The sequence below is a fragment of the Humulus lupulus genome, chromosome 9 (assembly GCF_963169125.1).
Source record: "Humulus lupulus chromosome 9, drHumLupu1.1, whole genome shotgun sequence".
Lineage (NCBI taxonomy): Eukaryota > Viridiplantae > Streptophyta > Magnoliopsida > Rosales > Cannabaceae > Humulus > Humulus lupulus.
In genome coordinates this window covers 147,238,375-147,258,957 of record NC_084801.1, presented here as the reverse complement: position 1 = coordinate 147,258,957, position 20,583 = coordinate 147,238,375, and positions in this window count along the sequence as shown.

Below are 20,583 nucleotides of genomic sequence, written 5' to 3'. Positions count from 1 at the left end.
AATCTATAAAAACATTTTATTGAAATGCAATTACAAACATAAGAAAAGAAGTCATAAAGTCCAGAGTCCAAAATACATACAAGCATATTATCATAATGTCCAAGTCTTAATAGTAAATACTAAACACTAAAATATTTGGTTCATAAAGTCCAAAAAATATAACCATAAAATCCATAATCCATAAAGAACTAAAGATATTACCAAAGAAAAATAAGTCCCTAAACAAACTTTAGTTCTTCCAAAATACAAAGGTCTTTGTCCTTCCTTTGTTCTCCTTCCAAATTTTGAAACTTGAATGTCCAAATCCAAACCTCGGACACAATTGAGCAGCACGCATTCACACACAAGCCTAAAATCCACTACAACTGAGAAAGACACATCCACACACAAGCCTGGAATCCACCACAATAGAGCAGCACTCATTCACACACAAGCCTAGAATCCACTAAAAGAAAGATAATAGAATACGATTTACCTCAAGCTTTTGAGTAGAAGCGACCTCTTCAAATTTATCGACCACTCGATACTCACCTTCTTCTCAAACTTACCACCAACTTGTAAATTCACAAAAATAAACAATAAAAGTTTAGCATATCGCCTTAGACATATATATATACATACCAAATACTTATATTGATTTAATAAATCCAAAACAAAACAAAAATAGGATCTATTATAGTGGCTTCCTTTGATTTAAACACACAAATAATGATATGCATATGTCAATTTGATTTGATAATGGTTGCATATGTTCTATATTATTTACACCAAAAAATCTTTTAAAACCATTAACATATTCTATTAAACTTCACTTATATATCAAACAATAATATTTGTAAACTTAATATTAGTTTAAGATTGTATAGTATATATTACATAACTGCCTGAATCCAAGTCACTGCTGTGAGTGGTGTTGTCTGCCGATCTCCCTTGCCTAGTGCCTCTGATCTGCCGACCTGCCTGAGTGTGAGAGACAGAGAAAGGTGAGAGACAAGAGAGCTTGGGATGGAGGGATAGCAGAGTGTGAGATACAGAGTGTAATGCCCTGAAATCCCTAATGCGGTTTAATGGCTGGATCAGTAGGCCGGGAGGGACATTATTGTTTTATTATGCCATTAAATGATTATATGCATGTTTATGTGAATTATATTATAATATGATGTTAAATTCATGCATGTGGGTCCACATTTTATCACAGGGGTATTTTGGTAATTTGGGCCATTGAGGGCATATTTGTATATTTTGGTGCATGTTGTGATTTATGAGTGAGATCCCATTATTATGTGGATGTATTCGAGCTATTCGGCATGAGACGATCTTAGGTTGCAAGTTAGCGATTTTTTCATAACGAGGTCAATTATTTGGATATTGGATAATGAGAATGATTATTTGAGGATATATTGGGAGTTAGTGAGATCAGGAGGGAATTCTGGGAGTTTTGACTATTTTTTCCCCGAGGGTGTTTTTGGGACCCCAAGCATTAGGATTTATTTGAGGTTACTTAAGCTTGAAGTAGCCTGTCAGAAAGAAAATTACGTTCAAACACTTTGACTCTCTCTCCCGTTATTCCTTTTTACCGTTCGTTGCAATTTCGGAGAAAACTTGAGTTTTAGGAGTCGGAATCAAGCGAGGATCGAGGCATAGCGATCCTAGGAAAGATTAGAAGCTTCTTCACTGAAGGATTTAGCGAGAAATAACTTGATCAAAGGTAATCTAAGTTTTGAGTTTTAGAGTTTCTAAGTTTTGATTTGGATTTTGTGTGTTGATGAGTTTTTGATTTGTTTGAGCCTTGGGATTTGATGATTTTGGATCATTGGGATGTTTGGGAACTTTGATTTTTGGATTTGGAGATGTTTAGGTAGGTTTTTGGAAGGACTAAAAGGTGGAAAATCAGGGTTATGGCTGATTTCCCAGGTGGGGCCGCGGCCCTATTCTTGGGCGCCGCGGCCCGAGCAGGTTGCAGATGGGCGGTGGAGTTGTGAGGTCTGGGGGCCGTGGCACTAGGGAAGATGGGCCGCGACTCTTGCTTCAGGTGCCCCTGTCTTGGCTAGGGGCCGCAGCTCAGAGTGATGGGGGTCGCGGCGCTTGAGGGTTTTGAGGCCGAAATAGTGTTTTGATCATGGGAACTCAAACCTTAGGCCTCGGGATCGTTCCTACTACCCGGTTTACTAGGATTCGATGTCCCTGAGGCTAGGTCTTGGTTCAAGAACCTTTGTTATTCATTTTATTGATGAAATCCCATAATTGGTTATGACCAGGTAACCGCTAAGGAACTAAAAGACAGATCGTTCTCAAGGGTCGTTCTTTCACTAATTCTCGCTCGAATCAGAGGTAAGAAAATTGCACCCCGTATGTGACATGCATGGTTATTCATGAGGCATGTTGAATGTTTAAATGTGTACATTGATTGAATATTGAATGCTTAGCAAATTTTGCTCACTTGTGTATGGCACTGACTAAATAGTCAGAATTGGCAATGATGTCAGTATCAACTGTGAAGCTGTGACTCATTAGTCAAGTTCGGCAGTAGTACTGATCACTGGTCACATGGTATTGACTCGTGAGTCAAGAATGGTCTTAGCGTGTTAACGCAAGCCGACAAAGATTAGATCTAATCGACATCTGCATTGAATGACTCAAATGAGCATTAATACCGGACCGACCTCAAGTTCGATGAAAACTAAAAGTGCTTGTCTAGCCAAAGGCTAGTCATTTGGAGCCAGGGCCTGCGAGCCCCGGTGACTGTTTAGTCACATGGCTATGGGTGTCGAGCCCCATAGTGACTTACCCATCAGTCACTCATCTGTTTAAGCTAGTGACTTACCCATCAGTCACTCATCTGTTTAAGCTAGTGACTTACCCATTAGTCACTCATCTGTTTACGCTAGTGACTTACCCATCAGTCACTCATCTATTTAAGCTAGTGACTTGCTCGTTAGTCACTCATTATGGTTTACCAGAACCTCAAGTGTTAAATCACTCATCTGATTAGAGCTATAAGCTCCTTCATGGTTAACGTAATTACAAAGTGATATTCACTCATCTATTCAGGGCTATGAGCTCTGTATGATTATCATGATCATCATTTGATATTATATACATGCATTATTGAGTTTTCTTGCTGGGCTTTGGCTCATGGGTGCTATGTTGTGTAGGTAAAGGGAAAGAAAAGCTCAACCAGCCTTGAGTGGAGAGCTTAGGTGGTGATGTGTACTTAGGCGGCCACTTGACCACCACGACCAAGGAGTTCTCAGGGGAACTAGGGGGTTTACCCTATTTTTGCCACTTAGATCGGCAGGTTGTAAATTTTACACAGTAATGACCATTTTGTATCGTAAATAACTTGTAAACATTTTTATGGGCCCATGAACAGTTTTATGTTTTAAATAAAATGTATCATTTCCTTTTGATTGGTTTTCCACCTTAACCTATTAATAACACCTAGAAGCACGTTTTTAACCAAAGAACTCGGTTAGCGAGTTAAATTCACGGTTCAAAGTTCACCATAACGGTCTTGGAGTAACCAGGGCGGTACACAGAGAGAGGTGAGAAGGTCGAGAGAGAGGAGACGGACAAAGAGGGGCCGAGGGGCTGGCTCAGGCTGGGCTTGGGACGAAGGGGCGGCTGGAGTTAGGGACGAAGGTGTTGTGGGTTGGGCTTGGGATGGAGGGGCGACTAGCCGATGGGGTTGCGGTCGGTCGGGGAAGAGAAAGAGAGGTACACGAGCTTGGGGCTTAGGGCTTAGTTTAGTTAGACTTAGGAATTTAGAAAAAAAAAAATTGGGCATTTTTTTTGGATTTCCTTTTGGGTTTCGGGCTTTACCTGAACCCTCACACACCTAAAACATTAAACTTGAACCCAATTGGGTTCGGATAGGTTCGGGTGCACCCAATTTTTTTGGATTTTGAGCAAAACTGGGTATCTCAAGCTCGGGTTGGTCAATTTTTCGATTTTTGCAGATTAAATGTTCACCCCTACTGAACACCACAGCTCCTCCTCCATCTCTTTCCATTTTTTTAATCTCTTGCTAATGTTATCTGCTCTCCATTGAAGGAGAACAAAACTTGCTAATGTTCATAAAGCTTATTCCAAGTACATTCAAGCTTGGTTATTTCATGCACAAGTTCAAGCACCAAGTTTAAGGTAAAAGTCTTTTCTAGAGTTTTAAATCTTATTCTCTTCGGTGTATACTCACTTTGAGTATAATTTGATCTTGATGGTTTGGGAGTGTTGTTAGAGGTGGAGAAACATTTGGGGAAAGTCTAGAGCCAACCTTAATAGCTTACACCCATTTTTCAAACATCAAAAGGTAAAAAAAAAAAAACATGCATTTTACCTTTGTTTTCATGTTTCATGCATGGTTATATTATTTTTGTGTTAATTGGAATCCAAAGTTCCTTAGGACATTGGAAAAACTCTGCTTGCTATCAAAATCGTAACCAGACTTCCAAGCGGTCAAGCATGAATTTATGAACTGTTTTGATAAAAAGGGTATCATATTTGTGTAGTTCAGAGAGAGTACACAATTTTAGAATCAAGAAGCACCTAAAAATATTTTATATTCTTTGAGTTATAAGCAATTTGGGATCAATGTGCAAACCTGAAATAGTTTTATCAGTTTTAAGTGCTCTGTAAGATTTGCATTTTGAAGGTCCAAAAATAATTATTTTGTAAAATGTGAGTAAAATAAGAAGAATACATCATTTTAGACTTAAGAACCACTCAAAACGGATTTTTTAATTAGAATTTAAGGTCCTTGAAATATTGATATACAATCTGAAAATAAATCTGGCAGCTTGTAGTGCATTTTTGTAAAAAAATTATTTGAGCGGATTATAAACGAATTTAGGAGCTATTTTTTTTTGTACCACTTTCGATATATTGAAAATGATGTCTCTTAAACATTTTGTGAAAACTCTTATTATTTTATGGGTTATAAATTTTACAAATGAGGTTGTTAAAACTAAAAAATTTCATTTTTGGACAGTCTGGTTTAAGGGTTTTGAAAACTTATATCAGATTGAAAAAGGACATTTTAGACTAAAATCTTTCGCGTAATCCTTGTCTATATATCAAGGTTCAATCCCATAAAAACTTGTAAGAATTTTTCAAACGATTTTAAAAAGGCGAAGTCTCAAAGTTAGTCGTTTCACTTAAAACAATCAATTTCCAACACTTAGAATTTTTAAGGTTTTCAAAACTAAAGAGCTAAAAATATTATATTTGGAACTAATGAAATTATGACTTATAAATTATTGGTAATATAATTTATTAATCTAAAGTAAATTAATTAAGGGATTGTTTTTCCTTACATTAGAAAACTGGGTCCTAATGCCCTAAGTTTTCCTAAACTTGTGAAAAAAATGATTCTTTCATTGGAAACTTAAACGTGTTCTCTTTTACGACCTCAGAACGAATTTAAGAACATAAGTTTACCCGGCGTCGTTAGGTTTTGGGCTTTTTTTGTAAGACTTAAAAATTAAGACCAAGATCTTAGTATCACGTATGATTTACGCTTTGGTTATGAAATGCTTAATCATTAGAAAACCCTGTATAAGTTATGATGCTTCAATTTAATTAGTTTATGTTAAATAATGCCCAAATTAATGTTGAAAAACTTTAAGTAATTTCCATAATTTATCCAATTAAACTGTATGGCTAACTACAGTAATCACTAGCGGAACAGGACAACTTCAAATAAGAGAAACCCCGCTTTTGCTACGGAATCCAAGTAAGTCAACTACTTACTTCTGTGGCTGCAATATGAGATTACTAATAGTTCAATTTTATTTATCATTAAGTCCCGTCTCTCATAAATATTTTAGAAGGTTTACTAGTGACCGTAGTCCCGAAAGGTACTCGTACTCAATATTATGAGTTTGGTTTAACACCTGCGACATTAAGGAGTCTGGTTTAACACCTGAGACATTAAGGAGCTTGTATTAACACCTGCGACATAAAGGAGTCTGATTAACACTCGCAACATTAAGGAGTCCGGTTCAACACCCGAGACATTAAGGAGTTCGGGTTAACGCCCGCGATAATATGGAGTCCAGGTTAACACCCACGACATTTTAAGGAGTCCGGTCCAATACCATGATAATATGGTTAAAAATGAGTGTGTAGATACATTTTCAAGAGTCCTAGTAAATCGGTGTCTAAGTAGTACACCCGTTATGGTAAGATAAGTTAAGGTTATGTTTGTTGTGTAGTTATTATATATGCTTTAATTCTTATGTTTGTTTAAGAATTTCTTATGGTATGATTAGCATATGGTTAGTTGAATAAAATGCTTGGATTATTTTGTTTATGTGCTATACATGTCATCGTAGTATGACGTGTACCCCCTTTTATGTCTTGAGTTCCGGTAAGGTTTAAGCTCTTATCCTTGGTAGTTATTTTGTATATGGTACTTTTGTGGGTTGTATCTATCTCTGGTACTTCTTCCTTGTTAGTTGATTTTACTAACTGCTATCGCTTATGTAGTTGTTTCATGTTGTAGGTAAGTTGAAAGGCAAGGCGGAACAGTGAACGCCCAAGTCTGACTTTCCAGATGTACATGTGGGGTGACCGTGGGAACATCTTTTGAGTTTTAAGTATTTTCTATTTTGATTAAGTACTTTTGAATTGTTGTAAGGAATTTGAACAAATGATTTCTTTTAAGTTGTTGTTAATTGTGCGTACACTAATTTTATTTTTATTTATTTTTATCAAAGAAAGGATTTTATTGATCAACTAAACAAATACAACCAAAGCTGAGAGAAGGATCAACCCACTACAGCCAAAACCAGACCAGAATTAACTACTAAGCAAATACAAGCTAACACAAGGAAAAGGAACAACCCTCCTCAAACAAAAACCAGAACAGACATCACAGATTACAAGCAAACTTAAGCATTTGTTTTTGTCTATAAGTACAATTACTACCAGTTAAATTCAAAACTCTAGCTTTTATAGAGTATCTAATCAAGTGATCTATCTGGTAAACCGGCAAACAGAAATGATTAAGCCAGCACTGATTCCTGTTCAGCCAAATATGGTACACCGCTGCTGCGCATGTTGCATGAAGAATCATTGAGAACCATCCATCCCGAGGCAAAGCCAGCCACTGGATCCACTTCCTGAACTTAACTGGCCAAGAAAAACCTCTCAGCCAAATCTTGACAGCAAGGAGAACTTTCCGGATTTTCTTTCAAAAGTTTTTTTATGGATTTTCAGTGTCATTTAAATTATGAAAAACTTTAAAATTCCGCATTTATTTAGTGTCGTAAGTTCAAGTACTTACAATCCCTCCAGCCTTTTCTTCAAGATTACTAAACAATTCTCTGTTTGGACACGCGTGGAACGAACATCCTGAGTCCAAAATCCATTCTTAGCCTGATTCAGTGCTTGAAACCACCAATACATCAGTTGAATCATATCCATTAGATGCTACACTTGCTTCTCCTTTGTCCCGATTCTTCTCTCATTTTAGTTTGGCCTTTAATGCATAGCACTCATCTCTAAAACGCCCTTCCTTCTTGCAATAATAACACTTCTTTCTAGTTGCATTTCTAGATTTGGATCTTGATCTATGTCCTCCTTTGCCATTATAGTTCTTATGTGCCTTTGAGTCTCTCTTTTCGTTTCTACCTTTTGCAAACGACCCTTCACCACTAGAATCAACTTTGTCGTCTGATTTCTTCTGGATCTCTTTCAAATTCAATGTTTCCTTTTTTCGGACATGGTCAATGTATCCTTTCCATATATAATTGTATCAACAAAGTGTTCATACATTTTAGGCGAAAATTACTCAGCAAGATAATTGATTGTTCTTCTTCATCTATCTTCACTCCAATATTGTTCAAATCAAGAAAAATTTTATTGAACTCATCTAAGTGCTTTCTCAATTCTTTGGCATCATCAATTCTCAAAGTGTAGAGCTTCTTCTCAAATACAGTTTGTTTGCCAAGGATATCTTCAAGTAGATTGATCCTAACTTGTTCCATATCTCAATAGCTCTCTTCATTTGACACTTCACGCAAAACTTCATCTCCCAAACCCAGCAAGATTGTGCTATGAGCCTTGGTTTGAATGTCTTGTTGTTTCTTCTTATCATCACCAAGCTCAACAAGATCTTTGTTGTCAATAGCCTCGGCAACCCCTTAACGAACCAGTAAGGCCTTCATTTTAATCTTCCATAGAATAAAGTCATTTGTTCACGTAAACTTATTTACCTCAAACTTTGGCTAGAAGGTTTCTTGATATTCCACTAATGTTCTTGAACATCTAAAAACTTGAGCTCTTGATACCAATTGTTGTGATCATTCAATCACAAAACAAGAACAATTACTAAACTAGAAACTTAACAATCAAACTATAAAATGGCAAAAACTTCTAAAATGACAAAGTAATAAAAAACGTAGCTTTTCACGGGTAGATACGCTACATCCACGGGAACAGCCTTATAGGCTTTATACTATCTTTATTGATCAATGGAGATTACAAGATGACAGCAGCCACAAGAGCTTTACAACATGAACCAGAATTTTTGAGCTTCTACTTACAACGGAAACACTAAATCTTTCTTCTCTCTCTACTTCTTGGAACAAATTTTTAGAAGTAAACAAATGACTCTCAAAGCATGAATTTATAGTTTGTGCCACTTTGAAGAAGGATAACAAATTTAATTGCTACCAATCATATTTCCAAATCAGCTTTGAGTTAGTTGCTGACATGTCAAGTGATTTAACCATAGGTAAGAAACTTCTTATTATAATTTTTATGAGTTCATCTTGTACTGTAATGGGTATGTTGTTAACAATTAGAAACATCTTTTGAGGTAATGCAATGCGCGAACTGAAAGAAGAAATGTCTTTAAAACTGTTGTAAACACACAACATAACTCAAAGTATACAAGAACAAATAAAACAGAAATAACAACAAAAACATAACTATTAAAGAAATGAAAGCAAGCAATCAAAGCCAACTGAAATGAAAAGAAAACAACCAGAATTATACTGCTCTGGACAACAATATGTTGGCCTACATCCAGTTTCCTCCAAATGAGGTTCCACTATGATTTTAACTTTGTTACAACCTACTATTCCAACAAGCTAAAAGCTTGACTCGACACCTATACAAGTGAATAAGTTCTAGCAATAATCGAGACACTTTTTACAATACATGTTCTTGGACTTTCTCTCACAAGACTCTCAACTCTCTCTTGCTCCCTTACAAATTAACCATAGGTAAGAAATTTCTTATTATAATTTTGATGAGTTCATCGTGTACTGTAATGGGTATGTTGTTAACAATTAGAAACATGTTTTGAGGTAATGCAATGCGCGAACTGAAAGAAGAAATGTCTTTAAAATTGTTGTAAACACACAACACGACTCAAAATATACAAGAACAAATAAAACAGAGATAACAACAAAAACATAACTATTAAAGAACTAAAAGCAAGCAATCAAAACCAACTGAAATGAAAAGAAAACAACCAAAATTATATTGGTTCGGACAATAATATGTTGGCCTACATCCAGTTTCCTCCAAATGAGGTTCCACTATGATTTTAATCTTTGTTACAACATACTATTCCAACAAGCCAAAAGCTTGACTCGACACCTATACAAGTGGATAAGTTCCATCAAGAACCGAGACACCTTTTACAATACAAGTTCTTGGACTTTCTCTCACAAGACTCTCAACTCTCTCTTGCTCCCTTAAAATTTACTCAATGTGTTTCCCAATCTCTCTCTACAATCTCTTAAAAATGAATCGTGTCTTGAGTTAAGCTGAAAAACCTCTTTAAATAGAGGCAACGATAAAAACAAATTGTAACAGAATTAACTACCAATGTGACAGCTAGTAGTTCATATGTTTAAGTGGTATGATTAGTTAATAAGGATTACAATTCCAAAAATACAGCCTTAATCCTTATGAACTAAATATTTACCTCATTGGAAGATAATAAGTAGTGTTACTTGGACCCAATATTCATAAGTTTCAAGCAATGCTGAAACTTATGAATAGGTAACACCTTAGTGCCAACATCTGCAGCATTTTCTTCACTTGGCACTTTCTCAAGCTCTATTTCACCTTCTTCAATCTTGCCACGGATCCAAAAGAGCCTCACATCAATATGTTTACTCCTTTCATGATATACGGGATTCTTACATAAATGAATAGAAGATTGAGAATCTGAATAGACTACCATCTTTTCCTTCATCATCTTGATTTCTTCTAGTATTCCCTTCAACCATGTTGCTTTCTTAAAAGCTTCAGTGGTGGCAACAAAATTTGCCTCTGTAGTGGATAAAGATACAATTGGTTGGAGCTGAGACTTCCAAGAAATGCAGCAGCTATTTAGAAGAAAGCAGTAGGATGTCAAAGACTTTCTTGTATCTCTTTGTTTAATGCATAATCGGCATCCACATACCCTTCAAGTTAAACTTTAGTTCCTGTCTTTTTAAATACTAAACCAGTAGCTATTGTAGCTCTTAGATATCTGAGAAGCCATTTAACTCCTTTCCATTGTTCATTCCCTGGATTTGACATGAACTGACTTAAGACACTCACTGAATGAGCAATATCAGGTCTATCACTAATCATTGCATACATGACACTACCAATGCCTTCTGCATATGGTATTTTTGACATCTTTTTCTATTCAGCATCTGTCGTGAGTGAGTACTCAGCAGATAAGTCAAAGTGTCCTCCTAAAGGAACATTTACATCTTTAGCTTCATTCATTTTAAACTTGTTTATAACAGATCTCAGATATTGCTTCTGAGATAAAACAATTTTTTGTTCTGTTCAATCCCTTAATATGTCAATCCCAAGGATTTTTCTAGCAGCTCCCATGTCTTTCATTTCAAACTCACTCTTTAGAACATCCTTAAGCAATCGAATCTTATTGAAATCCTTCCCCACTATTAACATATCATCTACATAGATCAGTAAAAAAGTTGGTGTAGCTGAATTCAAGTCAGTAAAATATAGGCATGTGTCATAGGTTGATCTATTGTATCCAACTTTGGTAACCTGTAACGCCCTACTTCCTTAGAGTCGTTACTAAGTGAGTTTAAAAACGTGCTTTCAACTCGCTAATCGAGGTTTTAGAGTCAATAGTGTAATTAAGCCATAAACAGAGGAAAAACTTTAGAAATAACAATTTCCATAGAAAATTATTAAAAGTTTTACACTTGGGATCCCAAAATACAATTTGGAAATATTTACAACATATAAACTGAACCAAGTCGACTAAACGACAAAATCTAGGTTTATTTACAAGCATCTCCCAAAATCCTCTGGCTGTGGCAGCTAGGCTGGCCCAACATGTACACGCCGCCTCACGCCTGCTATACTCATGATTGGTTGGCCTTCTCTTTACCCTTACCTTCACCACAGAGCATCTGTGAGCCGAAGCCCAGCAAGAAAACCCACAAACAGATAACATATGCAACACATATATCAAGCATATAAATAGGCCATCAATAGGCTAAACACATACGGCCTAGCCATCCCAAGCGTTTACCAAGCCCTGGGTTCGCGGACCACGCCGTGAGGATATCCCAGGTATCCTTTTAGGGACTCGCCCTGGAAACTCTCACTCCACGTGCTCAACGCTGCTCCCGACCCCTTGCCATACTCGGCCTTGCACCCAACGTGTTTGTCCCCGTTCCCGGCCCTTCGTCGTTCCTGGCCTCAGCCGTTCTCAGCCTATACCATTTCCGGCTCTCGCCGATCATTTACATAATAGCATACATAGCATATCAAGCAAGTACAGAGTTCTAGCAAATTCAGTTAAAGGGCTACGCCCCGCAGTTCAAACACAATGGGCTCAGCCCTGCATACCAATTCCATTCAAACAAGGGGCTCAGCCCTGCATACAAGATATATGGGAACATGGGTTTTCTTACCTGAGTCCTGAGCTCTCCGAGCACCGATGTCCCGAGCATAGTCCTCTAACTTAATCCTCGTCGAAACCCTAGTCACAACACATTATCAATATCCATCCATCAAGTTCTAATCCAACAAATAACTTTGAGCCATAACCCTAACCTCTGGAACCTTGAATTCTATCAATCCGGGTGATAAAATCCATCCCGAGCCTTAACCATTGAATTCCCAAGCCTAAACTCCCTTAAAAATGCAGACTAGCACTAAGAGTCGCGGCCCCACCCTCAAGCGCCGCAGCTAGCCTCAAAACAGAGGCTAGCTCACCCCTGCAACACACACGGGCCGCGGCGCGCACACCAAGCGCCGCAGCACGCATGAACTCCTCGGCCGCGCACGCACACGGGCCGCGGCGTACCCCTCCTAGGGCTACGGCCCTCACCTCTGAACCCACATTTTCTCACCATCTTTCTACACCTTTCCTCAAGCCAATCTACCCAAAACTTGGCTAAAAATCCTAGATAACCAACACAATTATTTCAGCTCAATAACAGCACCAAAACCTCATTAAAATCTGCTCCAAAACTTAGCTAGAATACCCAAAAACAGAGCAAGCTTAACTAACATGCAACTCTAGCAAACCAGCAGCAATTCTAGTCAAAACCTTGGTAATTAGAGCTTACCTTGCAGAGCTTAGTCCCTAAGTTTGATCCTCTATCCTCAAGCTTTATGCTCCTAAGTTTTTCTCAGCCCAATCCCTTGCTCAAGCTAGCTTACACCAGAATTTCCTTGAGTTGTTTCTTAGAGAATGAAGGAGAGAGAGAGATAAGAATGGTGAGAAGCTATCCTTAATTCAGAAGGAGGAGTATAGGTCGGTTTCCCAAGGTTTCTAAGTGATTCTTCCTTTTTTTTTTACTTAACTTAAGTCTATAGGGTTACCTCAAGGCTCGGGGTACCAAAACGTCCCCGAGGGCAAAATGGTAAATTTCCCCAATATTCCCTCCTAGACATTCTATCCTCAAATATATCTCCGAATATTTATTTTCATATCCCGATAACCCCATAACACATCTAAAACCCGAACTACCCCTCGACTCGCCACGAGTCGGAATTTCAACCCCATTGTGACTCTCTGGCTAACCGCTCCCCAGGACTGTCTCAGATCATGCTGCGCAGACATATCACATATATATAACATTTATCACATTTATACCCCTAATATCCAGACGGGGCCCACAAGCACATTTAACTCAACTATACATGCATCATTATCATATATTCACATAAATCCACATATAAGCATATTAAATCACTTATTGCCCTCCAGGCACACTAATCAAGGCCCTAAGCCCGATTAGCAAATTCGGGTCGTTACATAACCACTGAGTCAAATTTGTTATACCATTGTCTAGGTGATTGTTTTAGTCCATATAGTAATCTATCAAGTAAGCACACAAGGTTTTGAGTGTGAGACTTTACCTCATAGCCTTTGGGTTGTTCCACGTATATCATTTCTTCTAGCCTTCCATTTAAGAATGTTGTCTTAACATCCATTTGCTCCACTTCCCAGTCAAATTGTACAGCCAAAGCTAGCATCATTCTTACTGTCTTCATCTTGATAACTGGTGAGAAAATTTGTGAGTAATCAATACCCTCAACTTGTGTGAATCCCTTAGCAACCAACCTAGCTTTAAACTTCTTAGGATCCGATGCACTAATCTCATGTTTGAGCTTGTAAATCCACCTACAACCAACTACTTTCTGCCTTATAGGTCTTTCAACAAGAGTCCAAATGGGAGGATATTACGATGGACTTTGTGGGAGGCTTACCTAGGACAGTGGGGCTACATGACTCGGTGTGGGTGATAGTGGACAGATACACCAAGTCAGCTATGTTTCTTCCAGTGAAGATGACTTATACGGTGGATTAGTATGCAGAGTTGTATGTGAGGGAGATCGTACGTCTCCACGGGAATCCTAAGTCTATAGTGTCAGACCGGGATCCTATCTTTACCTCCAAGTTTTGGGGTAGTTTGCAGAAGGCTATGGGGACTCAGTTAAAGTTCAGCACGACCTTTCATCCTCAGAATGATGGACAGTTCAGGTGTTGGAGGATAGGCTTAGGGCATGTGGGATCGAATTTGAAGGATCTTGGAGTAAGTATCTCCCATTGATTGAGTTTTCATACAACAACAGTTATCAATCAATGATTGGAGTGGCTCCATATGAGATGTTATATGGGAGGATATGTAGATCGCTCATTCATTGGAATGAGATGGGTGAGAGGAAATATTTGGGACCGGACATGGTTCAGAAGACTAATGAGGCTATCGATAAGATCCGAGCTTGAATGCTTGCTTCACAGAGCAGACAGAAAAGTTACGCTAATCCTAAGCGTAGGGACGTGGAGTTCCAGGTTGGGGACCATGTGTTTCTGCGAGTTTCACCACTGCGAGGGGTGAGAAGGTTTAGGAAAAAGGGCAAGCTGAGCCCTAGATTTATTGGACCTCTTGAGATCCTGGAGAGGATCGGACCGGTGGCTTACAGGTTAGCTTTGCCACCGTCATTGGCGGGAGTTCATGACGTATTCCACATTTCTATGCTTTGGAAGTACGTCTCAGATATAACACATGTGCTGAAGTATGAAGACTTGGAACCGGTTCAATTTTTAGACAGGAAAGATAAGCTTCTACAGAACAAGACGATTCCTATATTTAAAGTGTTATGGAGGAATATCAAGGTCGAGGAAGCGACCTGGGAGCTTGAGTCAGCAATGCGGGATCAGTATCCCGAGTTATTCAGGTAAATTTTGATGACGAAATTCTCAGTATGAGGGGATAGTTGTAACGACCCAAAATCACTAATAAGGCCTAAGGGTCTTGATTAGCGTGCCAGGAGGACATAATTGGTTTATGTGTGAATTAAATGATTAAATTCATGATTATATGGTTATATGGATATGTGAAATGCATGTTTATGAGTATTAATATGCATGTGGGCCTTGTTTAGCTTTTAGGGGCATATTTGTAATTCTAGCCTGTTGAGGGCGTAAATGTGATAAATTGTTGAGAGACCACATTATTATGTAGATATATTTGTAGCATATGGCTCGAGACGGTCCTAGTGAGCGGTTTGGCGAAATAGTCACGACGGGGATTTATACCCGGCTCGGGGAAGCCTGGGGGTATTTTTTGGGAATTTAGGAAATATATTGGAGATTATTAGACATTGGGTAAACAATTGGTGGTTAAATGGATGATGGGATTTAAGTGGTAAATATTAGGAACACTCGAGGAATTAGTGGGAATTGGGAACAAATGACTATTCTACCCCTAGGTTGAATTAAGGGTTAGTTTTATTTGGGAGGGTAAAATGGTCTTTTGTTACTGAAGGTTATAATCATGTTTTATGTTAGAATATAGGAGAAGGCTGTAGGAATACTGAAGAAAGAAACAGAAAGCTCTCTCTCTCTCTTTCTTGCTTTCACTTAAGTTGAAGCTAAGGAGCAAGGGCTTAGGCTAGTTTTTGGGCTGGTGACCATTGAAGGAGTTGGAGAAGGATTTAAGCTGGAATTGAAGCTGAAAACAGAGAGAAACTCAGTCACAATTGAGGTAAGAATTTTGGTTTTCAACTCTGAATTTTACTGGGTTTGCTAGGTAGAATTTTGAGTATTCAAGTGATGATTGTAGCTGAATTAGGGTATGGATTTTAGTTATATTAAGCCAGTGATTGAGGGATATTACTGCGATTATTATGTCTGAATTGAGGTGAGATTTCTGTATTAGTTATTGGGAGTTAGTTGATGAAAATAAGTGAGTATGGGTCTAAATTCGTAGCTGAACTGGTGTTGAATTAAAGGGATAAGTGGGGAAAATTCTAGGCAAGGTTTGAGTGTTCTTGGCTGGGAGAAGGAGGAGAAAACCCAGGTTTCCTCAGGGTTCGCAGGGCGCGCCGCGACCTAGCTTGTGGGGCACCACGGCACGTGTGGCTCTTCAAGCCTGGATGCTCTCTGACTTGGGGGCGCGCCACGACTTGCTTTGCCAAGTCGCGACCCACCTCGCCTTTGGCTTGGGAGCTTGCCCTCTGACTTGGGGCAAGTCATGACTTGATGAGCCAAGTCGCGACCCGCCTGGGAAGTTTGGTATTGGAAGTATTTCAAGTATTGTTAGGGCTCGAGGGTTCGAACCTAGATGCTTGGGACAATTCCTACTATAGGGTTTAGTAGAAATTGAGGTCCCGGAGGCTAACTATTGTTCCCTAGGTATTTTATTTCTGATTGGAAGTTGATGGATATCAATGGCCCTTGTGACTAGGTTTATCGGCGAGGCTCGAGGCTAAGGACCGTGCTTGGAACCAATTCACCTTCTCCACTCGAAATCAAAGGTAAGAAAACTACACCCTTTGTGTGGTTGTGTTAGGACTGAGATTCCCTATATTTGAATACAATTGTTGTATAATTATATTATGCCATGTGAGCATGAAACAAACGGTCTAAGAGTGTCGAGACTGATATTTGCGCACAGGACGCGGCTCAGCCACTGGTAGCTGAGGTTAATTAAATAATCACTAAGCTCGGCCTAAGTGAGCCGGAGACAGTGGGTTAAACAGAGGGTGCGGCCTAAGGGCATCGACCTTGAGTATTGTATGATATGTTTACTGTTGTTAATCTGATGATTATGGCATGTTGAATACCTGAATGATAGATTGTTGATTTGCTTATTGATATCACTAATTATGTGAACGCTATGGTCTTTTGAATGTCTGCTTATTGTTTTGTGAATTATTTGATTATCGTTATTGCTTATGCTATGTATTATGGTTTTCTTGATGGGCCTTGGCTCACGGGTGCTACGTGGTGCAGGTAAAGGCAAGGGTAAGGTGGACCAACCCTGAATTGGAGAGCTCTAGGGGCGAAATGTACATAGTCAGCAGCTCGGCCACCGCGGCCGAGGGATGGTACAGGTAGGGGTGCACACAGGTCTGGTTTTCGGGTTTCGAGTTCATCGAGTTCGGGTTTTACGGGTTGCGAGTTGAGAAAAATGGTACCGAAACCGATCCGAAATTTTTGGGTTTTTTCGGGTTGCGAGTTTCGAGTTTTATTCGAGTTCAGGTTTGATTCGGGTTGGGCTGGGCCATTTGTGTTTTGGGCTGAAAAGCCAAATTTTGCAAAAATACCATTTTTTACACTTTTTTTTTTCAAGAATACCATTTTTTATCTTCAAAAATATCATTTTTTCGGATTTTGGGTTGGACTGGGCCAATTGAATTTTGGGCCGAAAGCCAAATTTTGCAAAAATACCATTTTTTACACTATTTTCAAAAATACCATTTTTTTGGATTTCGGGTTTGAACCCGAACCCGAATCCGACGGGTTTTCCAAAAAAACGGTTTTTTCGGGTTGCGAGTCGGGCGGGTTTGCAGGGTTTTTGGGTCAAATGTTCACCCCTAGGTACAGGGACAGGAGAACCTAAAATACATATTTTGCCATTAGAGTGGCTTATGATTGTACATAACCTTTGGAATTTTGTAAACTGTCCTTTAAACCCTGTTTTTGGGATCCCACGTATCAAACATTTATTTAAATGAAATTTATCTTTTTATGACCAAAATCTTTTAACCTTAATTCAATTATGGTTTTAGTGTCACATTTTTAACTAAATGACTTGATTAGCAAGTCTTGCACCTTTATAAACACACAGTGTAACGATCTTGGTTATCCAGGGCATTACAGGGTGGCTTGCCAGTCCATTTTTTTTCAGGATTTTTGTTGTCAATAACTCTGTTCGGACTTCGATTTATCAAATAACAAGTTGTATACAAAGCTTCACCCCAATAAACTTTCTTTAAACCAGATTCAATTGGCAAGCATCTTACGTTGTTTAGTAATGTTCTATTCATTCTTTCAGCAGTGCCATTTTGTTGAGGAGTGTTAATGACAGTTCTATGCCTTTGTATACCAGATTTCATGCATAACTCATCAAATTCCTGGTTTATAAACTCAAGTCCATTATCTATCCTAATTGTTTTGATTTTGCAGCCTATTTGGTTTTCTACAAGAGTTTTCCAAGTTTTAAATTTTTCTAGACATTCACTTTTGTGTTTAAGTAAATAAACCCATACTTTTCTACTATAGTCATCTACTATTGAAAGAAAGTATTGGTTACCTCCTTGAGTGGCTGTTCTACTTGCACCCCACAAATCTGAATGGACATATTCCAAAATCCTTTTAGCTTTGTAATTGTTATGACTGAATTTGAGCCTATGTTGTTTCCCCTGAACTCAAACTTCACAAAAGGTAAGTTAACATGTTTATAATTTGACAATATACCTTGTTTTGAGAGTTCCATAAGGCCAGGTTCACTCAAATGTCTCATTCAAAGATGCCACATGATTAATGCACAAACGTGACTTCCACTTAGCGGTAGTCATAGTATAGATGGGCGATCGATTCCACAAGAAAGTAAAGAAACAAAGAACAAATAAAACGGTTAGAAGGTAAGTAATGTGAAAGCAGTGAAAGAAATTATATTCCTGTGGTTTTGAAGAATTGAAATGAAAGGAAATAAATGATAAAAGAGGTTTGGTGAGGCATCGGGGTTCCACAATATATTTTGGTCACCTATTTACTTTTATAATTTGCAAATGTATTTGAGTAATAAAATATCTTAGTTAAAGTTCATGCATATGTTATTGTTATGAGAAACCTAGAATCGACATAATACCATTGGCAATATGCAATAAAAGACTACTCACAAAATAACAAACTAATATCTCATGCTTATACTATTGTTATGAGAAATCTAGAAGCGACATTATACCATCTTGGCGATAATGCAGTAAAAAACTACCCACAAAATAATAAAATCAATATAAATTATTTTAGCAAAATTACATAGAAAAAGTTTGACTGAATCTATATAAAATTAATAATAAATATTAATTGCATAAATAATAATAGAAATAATAAAACTCAAATATTTGAACATTAAAACACTTTTATAAATTCAAAATAAAAAGATTACAAAATACAAAGTTCCACCCCTATCCTCACCAAGAGAAAACTCTAGCCTAAGCTAAAAGTCATTCTCACATTTTCCATTGAAAATGTGAGAAGACTAGGCTTAGAGATAAAATGGAGAAGAGGAAATAGAGAGAAAAAATGGCAGGGAGAGAAGTGTGTAGAAAATGTGTGTTTTACAAATGAAAACTACATCCTATTTATAGGTGTACAATACAAATAAACTATGGTGGAAATGACATGTGGAAAGCTACCATTGGTTGAGAGGAAAGCACATGGGTTGCTAATTTTTGTTGAAAAGAAGACACTTCTTTGGTTGAAAATGAAACACATGAATTGCCAATGTTTGTTGGAATGAGTTGTACTTGACATCTCTTATTGGTAGAGAAGAAATTGCATGGATTCATAACATGGCATCTTCATGAATTGGATTGGGCTTTCTCAATTTGGGCTTGACTTCTTCAAAATGTCAAGTTTCTTCATTTTTTTCCACTTTTACTTCCTTTTCTTTTTGTTTTATTTTATTCAACCAATATTGTATCATTTTCCTACAAAATGAAAACAAATTAAATCCAAATTAAATATTTTCATTTATAAAATATATCACATTAATTCCATGAAAATATTAGTTAAAACTTAATTTATTTTGACAATTAAAATTAATAAATGTGCATTTTTGACCCTTAATCACCACAACTTAGAATCTGCATCATTGTGTCGTACAAAGGCTGCTTGTGGTGGTGGTACAATGTTGCTTTCTAGAACATATAATCCATGCTTCTTGATACCTTTAAAGACCACTAATGAGCCCTTGGTAATCCTCATCATACCATTGCTAATCTTGTAGTCATAGCCCTCATCATTAAGAGTTCCTAATGATATTAAATTTCTTTTCAAATCTAGAATATACCTCACATTGTTGAGTATTTTGACAGTACCATCCGAACCTCTAATAGTTATAGAATCAATTCCAATGACCTTGCATTGTTGATCATTTCCCATAAGATTACCACCATGAACATCTTGAAAATTCATAAACCATTCTTTAACAAGACACAGTGATATGTGCAACCACTGTCCAAGATCCATTCCTTGATATTTCGGTTTGGTGTCACTGCTAAGAGATCTCCATCTGTGCTATGATAGTTGTCTCCAGTAGTTTCAACTTCTTGAGATGTCTTAGCTTCTTCTTCCTTTTTCTTTTTCTTTAATTCCCAACAGTGTCTTATCAAGTGCTCAACTTTCCATAATGATGACATTTTCTGCTTTCTTTTGGTCTTGAATTAGATCTGTGATTAAACTTGGAATGACCTCTTTCCTTGGAATGACCTCTAGAGAAGTGTCTTCTTGGTTATCTCCCTCGAACAATGAGGCTTTCATCATTTCTTTGTTGTTTGGCTGCTTTATCCCAGGTCATTTCTGCATCACTGGACCGTAGAGAATTCAATACATCTTCAAGAGTTAATGTGTGACGTCTGCACATAATCACAGTCCTCATTTCCTTGAACAGATGGGGCAAACCATTAAGTAATATCACAACTTGATCCTCTTCTTTGATATCCTCTCCCATGTTGGCAAGAGCAAGAACAATCTTATTCATGTCATCAAAATTTTGTTCTAAAGATGTAGTTGCATTCATCTTGAACCCATAGAGTTTACCTTTCAAGAAAATTTTTGATGCA